At 43.1% G+C, this 15,865-nt stretch overlaps 1 protein-coding gene across 1 annotated transcript in view; it reads left to right on the plus strand.

Moving 5' to 3' along the window:
- The window catches only part of ADCY5 (adenylate cyclase 5), a 1,541,762-nt gene that overhangs the window by 347,344 nt on the left and 1,178,553 nt on the right, over positions 1–15,865 (plus strand). The gene's annotated exons all lie outside the window — the stretch shown is intronic.

Raw genomic sequence — 15,865 nt, forward strand, 5'->3', positions numbered from 1 at the left:
TTTTGTAAATCTCACAAGGACGTTGCAGTGGAAGAAAATGAAGCACAAAGTTGTTTTGGGTGGTATGATGTGAACAGACGATCTGGGGGCCTCGGGGGTTAGTCCACATATCCAAACTCAGGCAGGGCACAACGCCCCCTCCGGCTTCTGTTTTAACAATCCACATCCTTGATAAACAGGTAAGCTACGTGCTGGAATGGTCTATGAGAAACCTGTGTCAGGTTTCAATTACAAGCTGTTCTCCACGATTGTTGCCCTCCTAAGGGCTATCTAATCAGAAACCTTAAGATGTCACCTGCTATTTAAATTTCTCGGGAGGAGATGCAGTCTCGGGGTTAGTTTTCAGACTGTGCGATATAAGTCACAATTTGACCAGATTGTGTTCCTAGGCAAATTGCTTTCCTCCCCACAAAAAAAGATATAACTTCACATGATATTGTAACATTTTTACGTTTTGAATCTAAGAAGTGTGTCATTTTATGAGACTTAATTTGCACCTAGGGCTCAAAAGATTCAGTTTTGACTTATTTGATTATTTTTATGGGAGTTTCCTTTAGTGCACACTTGACACTCAAATGAGTGAGTGAGTGCTTTGGAAAAAAGCTATCCTCTGCTAAATGATTCATAGGTCCGAGTTAACTCACATTTTCCCTATGGAATTTAAGAATGCCAAAGCTATGAGGAATTGATGGCACTCGAAAATTACCTTTTAATTAAACGTTTAGTTGAAAAATTGTTCTTTAGACAATCTTATTTTAGACATGGTTCCAAAATGACACGTGGTTTTCTTCATTTAACTTGGCCCAGACATGCAGCATTTTTTGTGTCTCTGTTCTGCTTAGAAAAGAGAGCTTGAAAGCCCCACTTATATCAAACTTGACAGAAGTCCCTTCCTGTGCTGAAATTACTCCACTGCCTACAACTTTACTTGTGTTGGACTCTGCCCCAGCCCTCCTAGCTGGTTGGAAGCTCCATCACGTTATGGCATATCCATATTTTATCACATATGTCTACGTGCTCCCCAGCCCTATCAGCTTTTCAAAATCCCTAGATCGTCCCATATTTTCCTCCTTTTCCAAACAAACATACCCTTGTGTGACTGCCTCAGCCCTCCTGACCTGAAGAGGCCCTATTATGTTCTGAAACCTTGGCCGGTTCTCTTTAAAAGACCCCAATGTGTGTGGAATTGTCTCATTTTCTTGTTACCAGACACTAGCCACCCAGCTTTAGCAGCTGGTTGAGGTCCCATTATGTCTCAAACTGTCCAATTTCCCACAGGTCTACCATGTCTGACTCTCCCACTGTTCTTTCTGCCTCTCTGAGGCCACACCATGTCTTAAACGTTCACTTTATACCTAACTACTTACAAGGAAGTAGAATGTTTCTTGTCAGTGGCTCTTGAGAATGTTGAGTGTCTTCTCCTGACCAATAGACTTTTAGTGCTGGGTAGCTTCTTTAGTCTGCCTGTAATGTCCACATGCTACCTTCTCAGGACCATGCATGGTCCAACCCTCACATCTCACCCTGATCGAGAGTCGAGACCTTGGTTGTAACCACTTGCACTTAAAAAGCAGCAGAGCAGCAACTGCGACCGGAGTACAACAGATGGTCATTTCTGACTACGGCAAAAGAAAATTAAAGGTGTATGCCTTTAAGGCACGAGGATTCTTGAAGGTGCAGTTACAAAAAACAAGACAACACAGACGGCTTTTATGTCTGCTTTTGCAGAAGAAATTCAGGTTCAGTGGATGCTGTTCACTAAGTTCTTCTACGTGTTTGCACTTACTGTGTGATTTACTGACGTTGCCAGAGGTAAGTTTTCAAGATTGGAGGCTTTCCTTCTATAAGCTAGTCACGGCGCTCTCGCTCCTACAACTTAAATGACATGTTAAACAGCCCTTTGTCTTTGAATGGCTGGCTTCTTGGAAAAAACTGAAAGCGGGCCTCGCTGAAAGAAAGCACAGCACCCCTGCATCTAAGTTAGACGCATAAAAGCGATCGCTATGGGAAAACAAACACGCCCGCGAGTGGTGCGTGCGCGCCACAGCGAGCCATGTGGTTTCAATTATCGCGCCCGTTTCTGGGCACGATAATTGAAACCACATGGCCGTCGGTGCGTGTAATAGACACCAATAGGCCACGAGCGTGTGCGATTTTAAATTCCCGTACAAGATCGCTCTCGCTGCTCGAGCAGTGCTGCGCACTGCAACGCTAGGCGTGAGACCTAAAAATCGAGTGGTCAAAAATGCAACTTAACTAGGCGCACCCCAAATATCCCTTTTTTAGGGCGAGCTGAACAGACAGGGTAAGACCTATTGTGGGCTTACCAAGAATTTACAGGACTTTCAGTCCGCCCATTGATTGGCTTTACTGCCACTCTCAATTGCCTGCATTTTATTTGATGGCTTTCCTTTTCCCAGCTCTCTCCCTCATGTGCTTCTTCCCTTCCCAAATATCCACTGCGTGGTCGATGTTGCTGTCTCACTTGTGTGCTTCTACACGTAGTCCTCATTTTGTCGGTACTTGTCTGCTGCTTTTTCTCATTCTCCACTGCCCGCCACAAGCACCATTTCTTTTTAATGAAGGGCGAGGCAGCAATTTGCTACTGGAAAATCCACTTTTAAAAAAACATTTTGCACAGCTACTTTTTCAGTATTGGGTTAAAAAAAAGTGCCACCCATGTCATTGTGTTGGTGCTCATGGATAATGAGACATGAACATGTGATCTTGCGTGTGTGCCTATAAAATAACAAAGCAGCTGTGGCCATGTCAATGAACCTTTAAAACAAAAACCTGGCCATGCTGCATAGCATCACCAAAACAAAAGTAAACAAGAGAAAACCTGTTAGTCCAGTTGAGACCGGGTAAATACGTTATACAAGGCAACAATGTCTCAACCGGTGATCACGTGGCTCCCGTGCTCTCCATGCCACTGGAGTCAAGCTATCCTGGCTGATAAGGGGTGAAAGCCCAAAACCGGTCCCAGGATGCTTGTTTCCAGTCCAGGGAGGACCTGGACTGGCAGCTCGGGCTGGACTGTTCCCGTCAGGCTCAGGGTCCAGACTGATTTCCATATGGCTGAGTTCAAACTGGTATGGCATGGGGAGCAAAAAAACAATGGATTTAGGCGCATATTGTACTGTGGTGAATGTATGACATTGCTTTGCATTCTGACCATCAATTGTTCTTTTGGGCATTTGTGTGAGGGACAAAGTTGAAGTGTGCTCATGTATGTGCAATCCCTCGTACATCTGCCTGTTCTTAGTGGGCGCGCTGTAGATGGGTTGTATTTCACCCCGTAATATTCCCCCTTCCCTTCATGTCATCAACTGTGGAGTACAGACAGTCTGACTTGCACAATGGGAGCATTCATGAGAACCTGAATGTTGTGTTTTCATGAACACTGTTAAAAAAAGCATAATTTCAGTTGATAACATTTAGTTATGTCAATATTGGTCTAAATGTCTAAGAATCCAATCAGATTGGTGTTTAATAAAGGTTGAATCATTTGAGGTAGGTTTTCTGGTTCAACACCAAAAGTGAGTACTTACATCTTGGTACCTTTGATTGTTTAGCCAGAACCAGCTGAGGATTCCTTTATGATATTGAAAACTCTGTTGACCATCAGCATCTATTACAGAGTCATCTGTGTAGAGTTTGATTTTCTTGCACTCGCTGAGACAACCATGCAGCTGACAATCTTCTCTGTTTTTAATCAAATCGGGCGCAAATAATCAACTTAGAATAGGTCAACCCTGCCTAATTTAGAGCCTAATATTGATCTTCAACCTTGAAACACAGTCAATAGAGGAGCAGGCCCATTCCCTGGTATACAGCTTGGATACTGACCTGGTGAGCCACACACACTATAAAATCTACAGTTTCACGAGGTCAAATGCTTTCTCTGCACCAAGCTGTTATACCTTTTCTTCCCTCACCAGCTATATATGAAACTGCTTTAGCACAAAATTTGCCTTGACCTGGCTTTCAAATGTCAGGTTGACTTTTGAGAAATTAGTCTTCCACATTTTTGGATTTCTCATGATTTTATAACTACTACTATAAGCTAGAAGTGTTGCAAATATTCACTGGAATTCAGTGGATCAAAGTGAACTGCCGGGAAACAGTAATGGTAGTCTCTCAGAGCATCTTTTATTACACAAACATATTACATACTTGGACACCTATTTGGATTTTACTGAGTCACAGTTTATAAAAATTATACACTTTAAATTTAGAATAGGCATTCTACCTATAGCACGCTTTAATGCAAAATGGATGGTCTAGCATACAGCTGTTCTCACAATTCTATTGATATTGTGATAAGCTACCTGAGGCAGGTGTCCAAAAACGATATTTTGTAAAATACTTACTTTTATCTGCCTTCAACCAGCCTTTTTTATTCCTTGGTCTGTTATGGTCCCGTTCACATCTCTCTCCCACCCACCACAGCATGGAACAATGCGTTGGCCCACTTCAGCCACTGGCTAACTTCACTGTGAGTGAAAGTGTTCTGCCCTTTCACAAGGAGCCCGTTCACACATAAAATAGTTCCCTTCAGAAGCAGGGACTACTAAGGCAATGTGTGCTTCTGTGACAAAAAATATTTTTGCTTTTGGCCAAGGTTTTTTTCCCTAGATTGACTGTGTCCCAGCAACTTCCCCAACAACAAAGTATTGCAAAAAAAGCGACGAAACAAAATAAGCATTGACAGAGCCAAAAGTCTGGGAGCAATCACAAGACCTACTGGCTTTGCCAATGCTTATTTTAATGTGCAAAGGCTCGACTCTGGGCCACTTGGAGCACTGATATTTAAATGAGAGGCTGCATCAGCACCTAGTTCGGCTTTTCAAGGTGGCAGATGCTTGGGAGAGCAGAACAACTTATTATTGTTTGAGTCGTCTGCGCAGACTCCCCGAAGCAATAATCAGTGGGTGCAGAGCAAAACTGATTGCTGCAGCTCGTTTCATCAGCAAGGACAGATTAAGCGTATCTTTAATACCTGAAGATGGCAATGCCTTCCCCACAATTGTGCGCTCACTGATGTGGGCACCAAGGAAGGATGCTCAAAGCCAGGCTGTGGCAGCTGACAGGGAGGAACCATTAAGGTCAGTGAAAGATACAAAAGATGGCTTACAGCCTACTCAGCTTTCCAAGAACCTATCATGAGTAACTCAAACGGCCCACTTTTTGTTTTTAGATATCAGTTCAGTTCAGTTAGTCTTTATTGCGATATTTCTCAATCATTAAAGATCCAATAACAATACATACAAAACGTTAAAATTGAAATTCATAAAACATCACAATTAAAAAAAATATAAAATTATTGTATACTGTTAGTGAAATACTATAAAGGGCAGAAAGAACTCCTGGGAGCCAGAAAACTGCCATGGCGCCTCCTCCATAAAGTTAAAGCTAGCCCTTCTTTAATGGATGCTTTGAGTAACATTTAAGGCAACAACTGTTATTTACAACAACAGACAGCAAAACTACATTATGAAGTTCTTTATAAACACAGCTGACAAGAGGGAGGAAGAGCAGGGGGGAACTCCATTTCGCTTGGTGCTCAGCTTGCTTCTATGGCACCAGGCATCTCTAGGTGGACAAGCGGGTGATATCGTATGGCCCTGGTCAACCTAAACTTAATGTTTGGGACCGGGGTGGAGGGCACAGGGTGGAGAGACGTCTATCTCGCTCTGGGATTTCTTCTCAAGTTGCTGTTACACACGCACTTGTAAGACCTTGGCCTTGAGGTGAGCGGGATGCTAGTACAATGGAGAGAGATACTAGCGCTGAAAGGCAGGATATTTTGAATCAACATACTTTATTGACATGATAAGCCAAACAAAGCTTGCAAAATGGGTACCTCAAACGAACAATTTGTACGTTACCACACTAGGCTACCCGTTATGAAATGCTGATTTTTCTTCACATCATGTCTTCTAGTCTGATATTCCAAACACTCACCACGATGCCCTCTCCTAACAGCAGGGTGTCAACCATGCAGTCACACTCCATTCGGAGGGGCCACAGGATCTGGGGATGACATAACAGTGTAACTTTGCACAAGGTAGGTTAGTATATTGTACTTTCCTTGGTGCAGAGAAAGTGGTATGGACAGAGTAATGATTCATAAAATCTCTGTATGCTCTCACAGTCTTATTTGATTCCCCTTGGGCTTCAACACTACCCTACTTGCGATATGAGGTAAAGCTTTGTGTGCCCTTTCATGTAACAGAACAAGTTCTGGATCTCACATTACCAGGAACAGACCTAGGTCTCTGCACACTCCTAGATTAACACTACGCAACATAGTAGAAAGTAAATTTTAAAAAGCACTATGATGCTTCTAGCGTTGACCACATCGTAGCCCTTTTATTTCATTTTTCTTTCAGCCATGTTGAAGATAAAGAAAATCAAAAGGCTCTGATGAGGCCATAGCTCTTCTTTGTGGCGTGGAAGGTGGAAGCAATAACGGGGATCGGGGGGGGGGCAAACATGGACGATGGAGGGCCGGGCTACGGGTAAATGAATGATGGAAGTGGAGTGGCAAGCGATGATGGGGGAAAGCAACAATGAGGGTCAAGGTGAGAGGAGTTGGAGGACAGAAAAGCAAGGGGGAAGCATGCAGCAACAGGAGGGAGGTGGTGGGAGGGAAGAGGGCAAGCAACCATGGACTGAAGGTGGAACAAGAGAGGCGAGTATAGAAGGCTGGCAAAATGATGCATTTTCATGGAGTGCATTGCTAGGAAATAGTCAAAGATATACCTCTGCAAACTTCTGGCCAGTGGAAGGACACTGGCTGCAGACAGGAAACTGTACTTGGTCCAAGCTCCATGGAATACAACATACACAGGAAGAAACCGGGAATCTGGAGGTACTGACCAATGAGAAGCGAGGAAATAAGAGTGATGCAAACGCCAACCAATGGTAAATAATGGGTGGCTTTAAGACCTTTTTGAGTTTTCTTATTTACAAGAGGCTCGTCAGACGACAGTGCATGCAGTATACAGGCAAGCCCAGAATGGGGAAATTAGTGACATGGACTACAACCAATGGTAAGTAAAGGTAAGTGATGGGCGGGCTCGAAGCCCTTTTTGAGTTTTTTATTTTTTTATTACAAGAGGCTATCAAGCAAAAGCGCATGCGCTGTCCAGGCGAGACCCAAAAAGTTCTGTTCACTAATGGTTCTACCCGTTTACCATGCAGGTAAACATTCCAACACACATGCCTGTACTTGTACTCTCAACGGAAGACACATATGCACCAACAGCTATGTCTAGCCAGAGACAGTAGCTCACCTCATCTTTTGCCCTAAGCCCCCATCAGCTTGTGACTCAAATTATCTTGGCCTCACAAGTGGTATCATCATTTCCCAATACACACTTGTCAGATTCTGCTGTCTGTACCTTGATCCGAAGGCCCTTAGACAAGTGGAGCACAAATACTCAGTGGTATGGCATTTTGACAGAAAGGGAGTCAGGCCTAGCTTCCAGACACAGTAGGGGTGGACAAGACAGTCATGAATTTCCCTTCACAGGGCACTCTGAAGTCAATCACACACGCCGTCCTGGTAGGTTAATGTTCCTAAATACTATCCCTTTCATGCTCATTTGTGCGTTCCCCTTTGCTTTCCCACGCCTACACCCTTGGTAATCATTCCAATAAAAAAGGTTATTTTTAACTGCACAAATTTTGGGCATTGTGGGCACTTTATAGTTAGATTTATGGTCAACTTCGTTTCTGCATAGAGCAACACGTACTTGCAATTACACAGTAAATAAGTCAATCTGAGTCCGTTTTCTAAAGAGTCAAGGCTTTTACTAACCCTGCGAGGCTAGTCTGTTTTGTTTTGTCCGCTACCTGCTGCACCATCGGCCTTGCAGTTCTGTTGTACTTTGTGGCTGGTGTCGTTCATATCTACCAATATTGAGGTGTTGTCACAGCTCTTCTCCACTCTTTCCTTCGGAGATAACAAATGTTGATACCGTGCTTAGTTGCACACAAGAAAGGACCTCAATTATTTGCTTAAAGGCAATTTGATGGTAGTGCTTTCAAGGACAGATCCAAGCAACCAGTGATGCCAGTTTTTTCAGGTCAACATAATATCTATCAGCCCGTAAAGGATACAGTTCTTCTGCGTCTCTGGGTCTCATAATTCCAGTCTTAGTATGAAATGTAGGGTTTCTTTTTTTATAACCCCATAAATATCTAAAATATACTAAAATCTGTTAACAAACTGCATTATTATAATCGTAAGATAGCAGTCTCAGTGAGTAATTAAAACCACGTGTCAATTTTGTTCCTTTCCTGCTGTCTTTAACCCCTTCGCTGCGGCGGAAATTCCGCCGCAGCGCTGAGGGGTGCGGGGGGCAGCGCGGTGGCCCGGTGCTCATGACGGAGCCACGCCGTCATGAGCCACGGTTGGGCTGTGCTCATGACGGAGTGGTTCCGTCATGACTCCGCCCACAGCGCTAATCGCCCGCACAGGCGGGGAATTAGCGCCGCGTGGGCGGCGCGGCCGCCAACGGCCGCAGCATGACGGAACCACTCCGTCATGAGCACACGGCAACCGTGGCTCATGACGGCGTGGTTCCGTCATGAGCACGGAAGGAGTTAATCAGCATGTAATAAAGTTCAGACGTGGTGTTTATTTACATTGTTAGTGACTTAAATGGCTCTGCAACATAGTTTTTTTTAATACTAAGGCCAACTGTTTATCAATTGTAGAGAGGATGTAGCCTTACGGCTAGGGCAGTCGACCTCGAATCTGGGGAACCGGGTTTGGATCTCTGCAACGACGCTCAACATCCTGTGATTCTGGGCAAATCACTTAATCTCCCTGTGCCTACCAAAATGAATGCGTCCTTCTGTAATGAAACTAGTGCTCATATAAAGGGCTCTGATACCCGATGTCTCGGGTCTAGTTCGCGCTATATAAAACTAAAAAAAAAAAAATATTTTTAAAAAAAGGTATTTTTACATCAAAAACGTTGTCATTATTTCAGCTACAGGTTTTAGGAGATAGCCTGCAGCCTGATTTTGTGTTGTTACTTATATATTTCCTATTCTTTATACAGTCATTAAGGCGACACACCGACTTTTTTTATTTTGCGAATGCTTTGTTTATTTTATAGATGCAGCATAAGTGCATATTTTTCATTTCCCCATAATGCACCAAATATGACCTTTAATAGCAAAGTGATCTGCATGTCATTCGATCCCATAAGTGTGTCAACCATTTGTGCTGCATTATATGCAGAATCCTTATGGTGACTAACTTTTAGATAACCACTTGGGTTAAGCTTGGAAGTTTTTCTTTGTGTTGGCCTCGGTTAAGCTGAACTACAGCAAACCTTCGTTAGGACAAACCTCCTTCCTAAGGGTCACACAGGTCTCATGTCGATGGGTGCAGATGCTCACATCGCTGAAAGGCCGCTTCCGCTGTGTCTCACATGGTCATGTGTTGGCCTGGTGTTTTGAGTGCAAGAGCTTTCAGTTGGCTGACTATTGCATATCAAGCCTCTTTCGCAGCACCCTGTCTAGCTAGCTGCTTGTAACATAGTGCTCTCAATTTTAGCGTGCATATATTATTCAGGTAGTTCTTCCATATGTACTCTTCCGATTGTCTCCTACAGTGGTGTAATTGCATATATGTCACATTATCACTCCACTGAAAACAATAAATATAATTAAAAAACAGTGTCATTTACAATGTCAAACGCTCCAACTTTTAATAATGCGAGACCTATTGCATTGCAAATGCTTGTTTTTCTTACAAGTTATCAGAGCACTGTATTGTTGAAACCCTAACCATACTGGGCTAAAATGTTACGTAATTGCAAAGTGTACAGCATGTGAATTGGTAAACTAAACTCCATGCCCTGCTAGAAGAAAGTAATACAAATGCTGAAGTGTTTTGTTTTCACCTGAGCTCATCTGAAGAGTATAACTCAGACGAGGAAGCAGTAGACACATAAAATAAGAAAAACAAAACCTTGGGCAAAAAGAAAATGTGCCTCATTAATTATACAAAACACAAAAAGGTATTGTGAGGCACAACCGGTTCGAGAAAGGACCATTCAGGGTGAAAGCACACTTATAAAATATTTAAAAGTTCTATGCATCATACAATAAAAACATTTACAATCAAGGCATGTTATCCCACAATTGGCATCCCCAACTTCCAACTTTTTACCTGTCCGTCACTATCCATTAAACTATCACTACCAAAGATTGGCCCAAAAACAGAGCTAAGTCAATTGTTTCTAGATGACCAACAGAACTAATAATCTAGTTTTATAGTTGCTTATTAATGTTATGTTAACTATTTTCTTTATCACCAGGCCAGCCAAGTGAAATGTGCAGTGCAATAATTCAGTTTATTATTACCAGAAATTTTAGAGAGCGTTACAGAGAGTAATCCCAGCTTCTATAGTGGGAATACAAGGCTGCACCTTTCAGGTACATTTTTATCATCATCAACCCACAACACCAAGCTTCCAGGGTGCCGCAGGGCTCGGCCCTGAGCCCCCTACTTTTTAACGTTTATGTGAGACAATTAACAGAAATTGTAGAGTCCAAGGGCCTGACATTGTTCTCGTATGCAGATGATACCCAATTTAGGCTGTCCTTATCATCTCAGGATAACCATAAGGCAGAATCTCTTAACAGCTATCTTGCCTAAGTTTCATCCTGGATGAATGGAAATTCATTAAAATTGAATGGTGACAAGACGGAGGTTCTGCTGGTGGGTAACTAATCCCACCTCTAGGGCCCTCATCCGTGGCCAAGTGCTATGGGAACTATTCCATCACCAGTCCAGGTGGTAAAAAATCGGGCAGTGTGGCTCGATGAGAAGCTGTCTATGAGCCATCAGATCAACAAAGTAGCAGCTACGTGTTTTGGTATCCTTGAGTGGTTAAGGAAAATCTTAATGTGCCTTCCGGCCACTGCTCAAAGAATGGTAGTCCAGGCCCTTGTAATACCCAGCCTGGATTACGGACATGTTCTATACTTGAGTGCTGCTACTTCTCAGTTTCAGACCGTACAGAATGCAGCTTCATGGCTCTTTCTCCATCCACCCAGATTCACTTCATCAGCCAGTATGCTACACACCATTCACTGGTTGCCAGTTAACGCCGGGTTCAATTTAAAACCAAATGCTATATGCATAAATGCAGTGACGGCCCGTGTAGGGCGTTTTACCGGGGCGGTGACGTGGCGCATTTTGCAACCCCCCACCCTGCCCCTCCTCTGCGCCACGTCACCGCCCCGGTAAAACGCCCTACACGGGCCGTCACTGCATAAATGTCTTTTCAAAACGGCGCCTTTGTATTTGAGACTTTTGTTGTCCTGGTACACAGTTAAATGCCTGCTCCACTCGAGTCACCTGGAGCTTGACTGTAATTCCCCAAGTAAAGAGGACCCACCAAGGTGACCGGGCTTTTACATATATGGGACTAAAACTGTGGAACACCTTGCCACAATCATTGAGAACCTGTAAATCACTTGCAGCTTTTCATAATCCACTCAAAACTTGATTATTCTCATATTTTATTAACAGGCTCCTTTGGCTTCAATAACTCTGGTCAGTTCAGTGAGGATGCCAGCGCTGGGAAGCCTTTTTTAGGTAGCCAAAAGCTTTATAAATTACATAAATAAGTAAATAAAAAGCATACTCCAATAGTAATCTTTTTGCCCATTATCTTCACAGCATTGAGTCACCTGATCACATAAGATCCCACTGCTAATATACATACTGCTCTACAAATCATGAGTTTGATTTCCAACAAAGGCTCACATAGCTTTCCATCCTTCCAAGATCTATAAATTGTTTTCCATTAAACTGGGTGATAGAAAAACTTATTTACATTACTCGGATATTTGGGAAGACCGAGTAGTTGATACTATCCCTGCTCAAATGGATTTAATAATTTAATAGATTTCAATTAGGCCTTTAGAACCTGAAGGAGTAATTACTGTGATTATATTATTTAAACTTTGCACTAGTATCCTTACATGAATTTCAACCCACACTATCTTCAGATTGCTGGTCTTGCAAAGCTTCTCAAGCAGATTTATTTCACATGTTTTTCTCTTGTCCCTTTACACATCAATTTTGGTTGAAAGTATGGTCTCAGATTAATACCATTTGCCATACTCGTTTCCCTTTCTCCCCTGAAACTATATTTCTAAGGATACTATCGGATCATTGGCAATCCCTTTCTCACAACATGGACAATGTGGATTTATTGCCTGCAATTGCTTTCCAGCAAATAACAAAAAATTGGAAACATTCCACTCAACTCTCCTTTCAATCTTGGTGGTACAGTTTATGTTATAATCATCGACTAGATTGTGCCTATTTATTTTTAAAGTTTTATATAGCGCGAACATGACCCACGAGGGTATCAGAGCACTTTACAATATAACATAATTGAACATTAGATGGTTGAAGTGGTGTACATACATTCGGTGCTCGCCATAATACAAAGGAGGCAGGTAATAGTAAATAGATAGCTTAGGTGACTAGTAGTCAACAAAGAATGATCCACGAGGGAATCAGAGCAATTCACGTTACACAGTTTTTCAGCTTTAGGAGGTTGAGGTAGTAAATGTACAATTGGTATTTGCAATTCAACACAAAAAAAGTAGATAATAATATATATGGATAGCATAGGTGCCTTGTAGTCGGCGATGAGTGATCCAGCGAGGGAATCAAAGCACATCACATTACACAATTATTCAACCTTAGCAGGATGAGGAAGTATACATACATTTGGTATTTGCAGTTCAATACAAAAGAGGTAGACGGTAATAAATGGATAGCGTGGTCACTAGAATTCAGCGTAAAGTGTGATGCCTTAGGATGTGAATTTGTTCATTAGAAGCATTCTCACTTCTTTTGTGAAGGAGGTAAAGGAAGAGATTCCACGTACAGTTGGAGGAAGGGAGTTCCAAATCTTCAGTGCGATCCCTGAGAAAGCTCTGCGCCCGGTGCTCGTTTAATGGAAGGACTGTGGTTTCAGTAGTAGTGAGCTCGCACTTCGCAATTGTCAGCATCCTCCCGATCGTTCTAGCTTTAGTGCTAAGTAACTCGGGGTATTGCTGTGCTGGGCTTTATGGGGTCATGCAAGCGATCTTTAGGTGTATTCTTGCCTCGTAGGGCAGCCAGTTCAGAGATTTCAAGGTTAGGGAAATGTGGCTATTTCTTTAGTTCCTGAGACCAGTCTGGCCGCAGCATTAAGAGATGCCCTCAGCTGTGCCAGCTTGTATCTGGGGAGACCGCATAGAGTGGTACTTCCATAGTCCAGTCTTGGTAACACTAGGGCTTGTACCGCCATTTTTAGGTCGGTCTGTGGGAGGAAGGGTTTAAGTTTCCTTAGTAAACTCAACTGGTGATTGGCTCCCATGGTGGCTTTAGAGATTTGCACCTGCATGTTCAGATGTTTGTCTATGGTGACTCCCAGAAATTTTGTGCAGTCAATGATGAAGGGGGCACAGTCAAAGGAAGTTAGCTGATTCAACCATACGTCTATCTTGGGTGTGTGATTGGGTGGGGAGATGAGGAATTCCGTTTTTTTGGTGTTAAGCATGAGGTGGTTGTCAGTGAGCCAGCTTTGAGTATTCTGCAGGATGGCATTAAGGGAGATGAAGTCTTCTGGTGAGGAGATTTTCATATACAGTTGGGTGTCATCCGCATATAGGTGATAAAGAATGTTCGCAGAGTTCAATGCGTTTGCCAAGGGCTCCATGAGTAGATTAAAAAGAATGGGTGAAAATGCTGATCCCTGAGGAACCCCTATGGTGACCATGGATGGATGTGAGAGTGAGTGTTTCGTCTTGATTCTTTGAGTTCTGTTGTTTAGGAAGGAGGTGAACCATTGTAACACAGGGCCAGTAAGACCCATCCTTTGTTCCAGTAGGGACAGTAGGTTGTCATGCTTAACTGTATTGAACGTGGAGGATAAGTCAAGAAGTATCAATAGGCATGATTCGATCTGGTACAGCATTTTTAGTATGTCATCCACTATGTGGGTGAGAGCAGATTCCGTGCTGTGACCTTGAGGGAAGCCGGATTGGTGTTTGTCTAGGTGGTTGTAGTTCTCGATGTGGTTGCAAAGTTGTATTTGTACACATTTTTCCAAGAATTTTGCCAAAGTGGGTATGTTGGATATCGGTCGGTAGTTGTTGAGATCAGAGGAGGGAGAGTCGGGTTTCTTTAGTATAGGAGTGACCTGCCCTATTTTAAGACATTCCGGTATGGAGCCTTGTCTGAGAGAGGCATTTATAATCTTTGACCATAGGGGTAGAATAGAGGTTTTTATCATTTTGTATAGAGACGGCATTAGGGGGTCAGAGAATTGATTGGAGGGATTAATCGCTAGCAGAGTGTTATAGATTTCTTGTTCAGGGATGGGCGAGAAGGTGTGCCAAGAGGCATTGTTCTTTGAGGTTTCCGTCGGAGTACTGAAATGGACCTTGATCTGAGAGTAAAACTTAGTATCATGAGCAATCAGTTGTGGGAGGGCCTTCCTAGATTGAATGTCGAGTTCAATGGATTTTGTCTATTCCAGGAAGAAATTTGAAAGCTCATCGCAATTTGGTGTAGCCGAATCGTTAGGTTCCATAGGTTTAGGCGTGTTGCGCGTTTGCTCTTTGACGATTTCGATTAGTTTTTTGGGGCGGTTAATGGCTTGATTCAGCTGGGTTTTGAAAAAGTCTGCCTTGGCCTTTAGGATCTTCCTTTTGTATGAGTTCCTTAGCATTCTCAGGTGGCGTAGATGGTCGATGGAGGGTGCTGAATTCAAAAGTCGCTCCGCTGATCTTAGCTTGCGCCGATCAGAGTTCAGGTTCTCATTGAACAATGGTTTGGATATTTTGGAGGAAAAAGTTTTTTCTTGGAGGAGCCATTGTTTTGTTTTTGTGGGTTGGCCTCTTTTTGTAGCTACATCGATATTGATGGAGAAAAAAATGCTGTAATGGTCCGCCCAGTCACATGGAGTGATGGAATCTAGAAATATAATGTTCATTTCGCAATGATGAGTTCTAATGTCTCACCCTTGTGGTGTGTTGGGCTGTCAGAATTGGGACAGATCCTGATCAGACAGAAAGGATTTAAGGCAGCTTACACCATGATCGTTTGAGTTGTTCCAGTGGAGATTGAAGTCTCCCAGGAAGATCTGTGGTACTTGTAAGTTGTCGTTGGATGTGATGATTTCCATTAACTCATCGATGAATGTCAGGTTATCACCAGGGGGGTGGTAAATTATGTTAAGTTTGCTCGCGATGCGCTTGTCATCGGCGATGTTGATACTGAGATATATGCAGGAGGATAAAGTGATGGAATCTGCTTTCTTGACTGAGATTGTGCTTCGATAAATGCAGGCTAACCCGCCGCCGAGTTTCAAGTTTCTGTCTAGGCGGATTAAGTTGTGACTGGAAGGTACCAAAAGGTCTAGGATGGGTGAGGAGGTATTATTGAGCCATGTTTCGGTAAGGACGATAATGTCTAGGTCATTTGCTAGGATGATGTTGTAAATGTCAGGAGCATGTTGGCTAGCGGATCTGCAGTTGATGAGTGCACACTTCATCTTGCTAGTCGAGTGGGAGAGAGTTGTCGGCACTATGTTGATATTTGTGAGGTTTTCTCTATTAATGGATCTGTACTTGTGAGTGGGTTCTCTGAAGGGGTTGATTTGGATGGATTGGATAATGTCACCTCGGCATTTGCTGTTGTTAGTCGGGCTGGCATAGGCGGGAAGAGGTTCTCAAGATCGTTGTCGGATAGTTCATCATTGCCCTTCTCGGATGAGATACGTTGTTGGGGAGAGGGATCCTACTCTGCCTGGTGTCTTCCGCA

Source organism: Triturus cristatus, chromosome 3_2 (assembly GCF_964204655.1).
Source record: "Triturus cristatus chromosome 3_2, aTriCri1.1, whole genome shotgun sequence".
Classification (NCBI taxonomy): domain Eukaryota; kingdom Metazoa; phylum Chordata; class Amphibia; order Caudata; family Salamandridae; genus Triturus; species Triturus cristatus.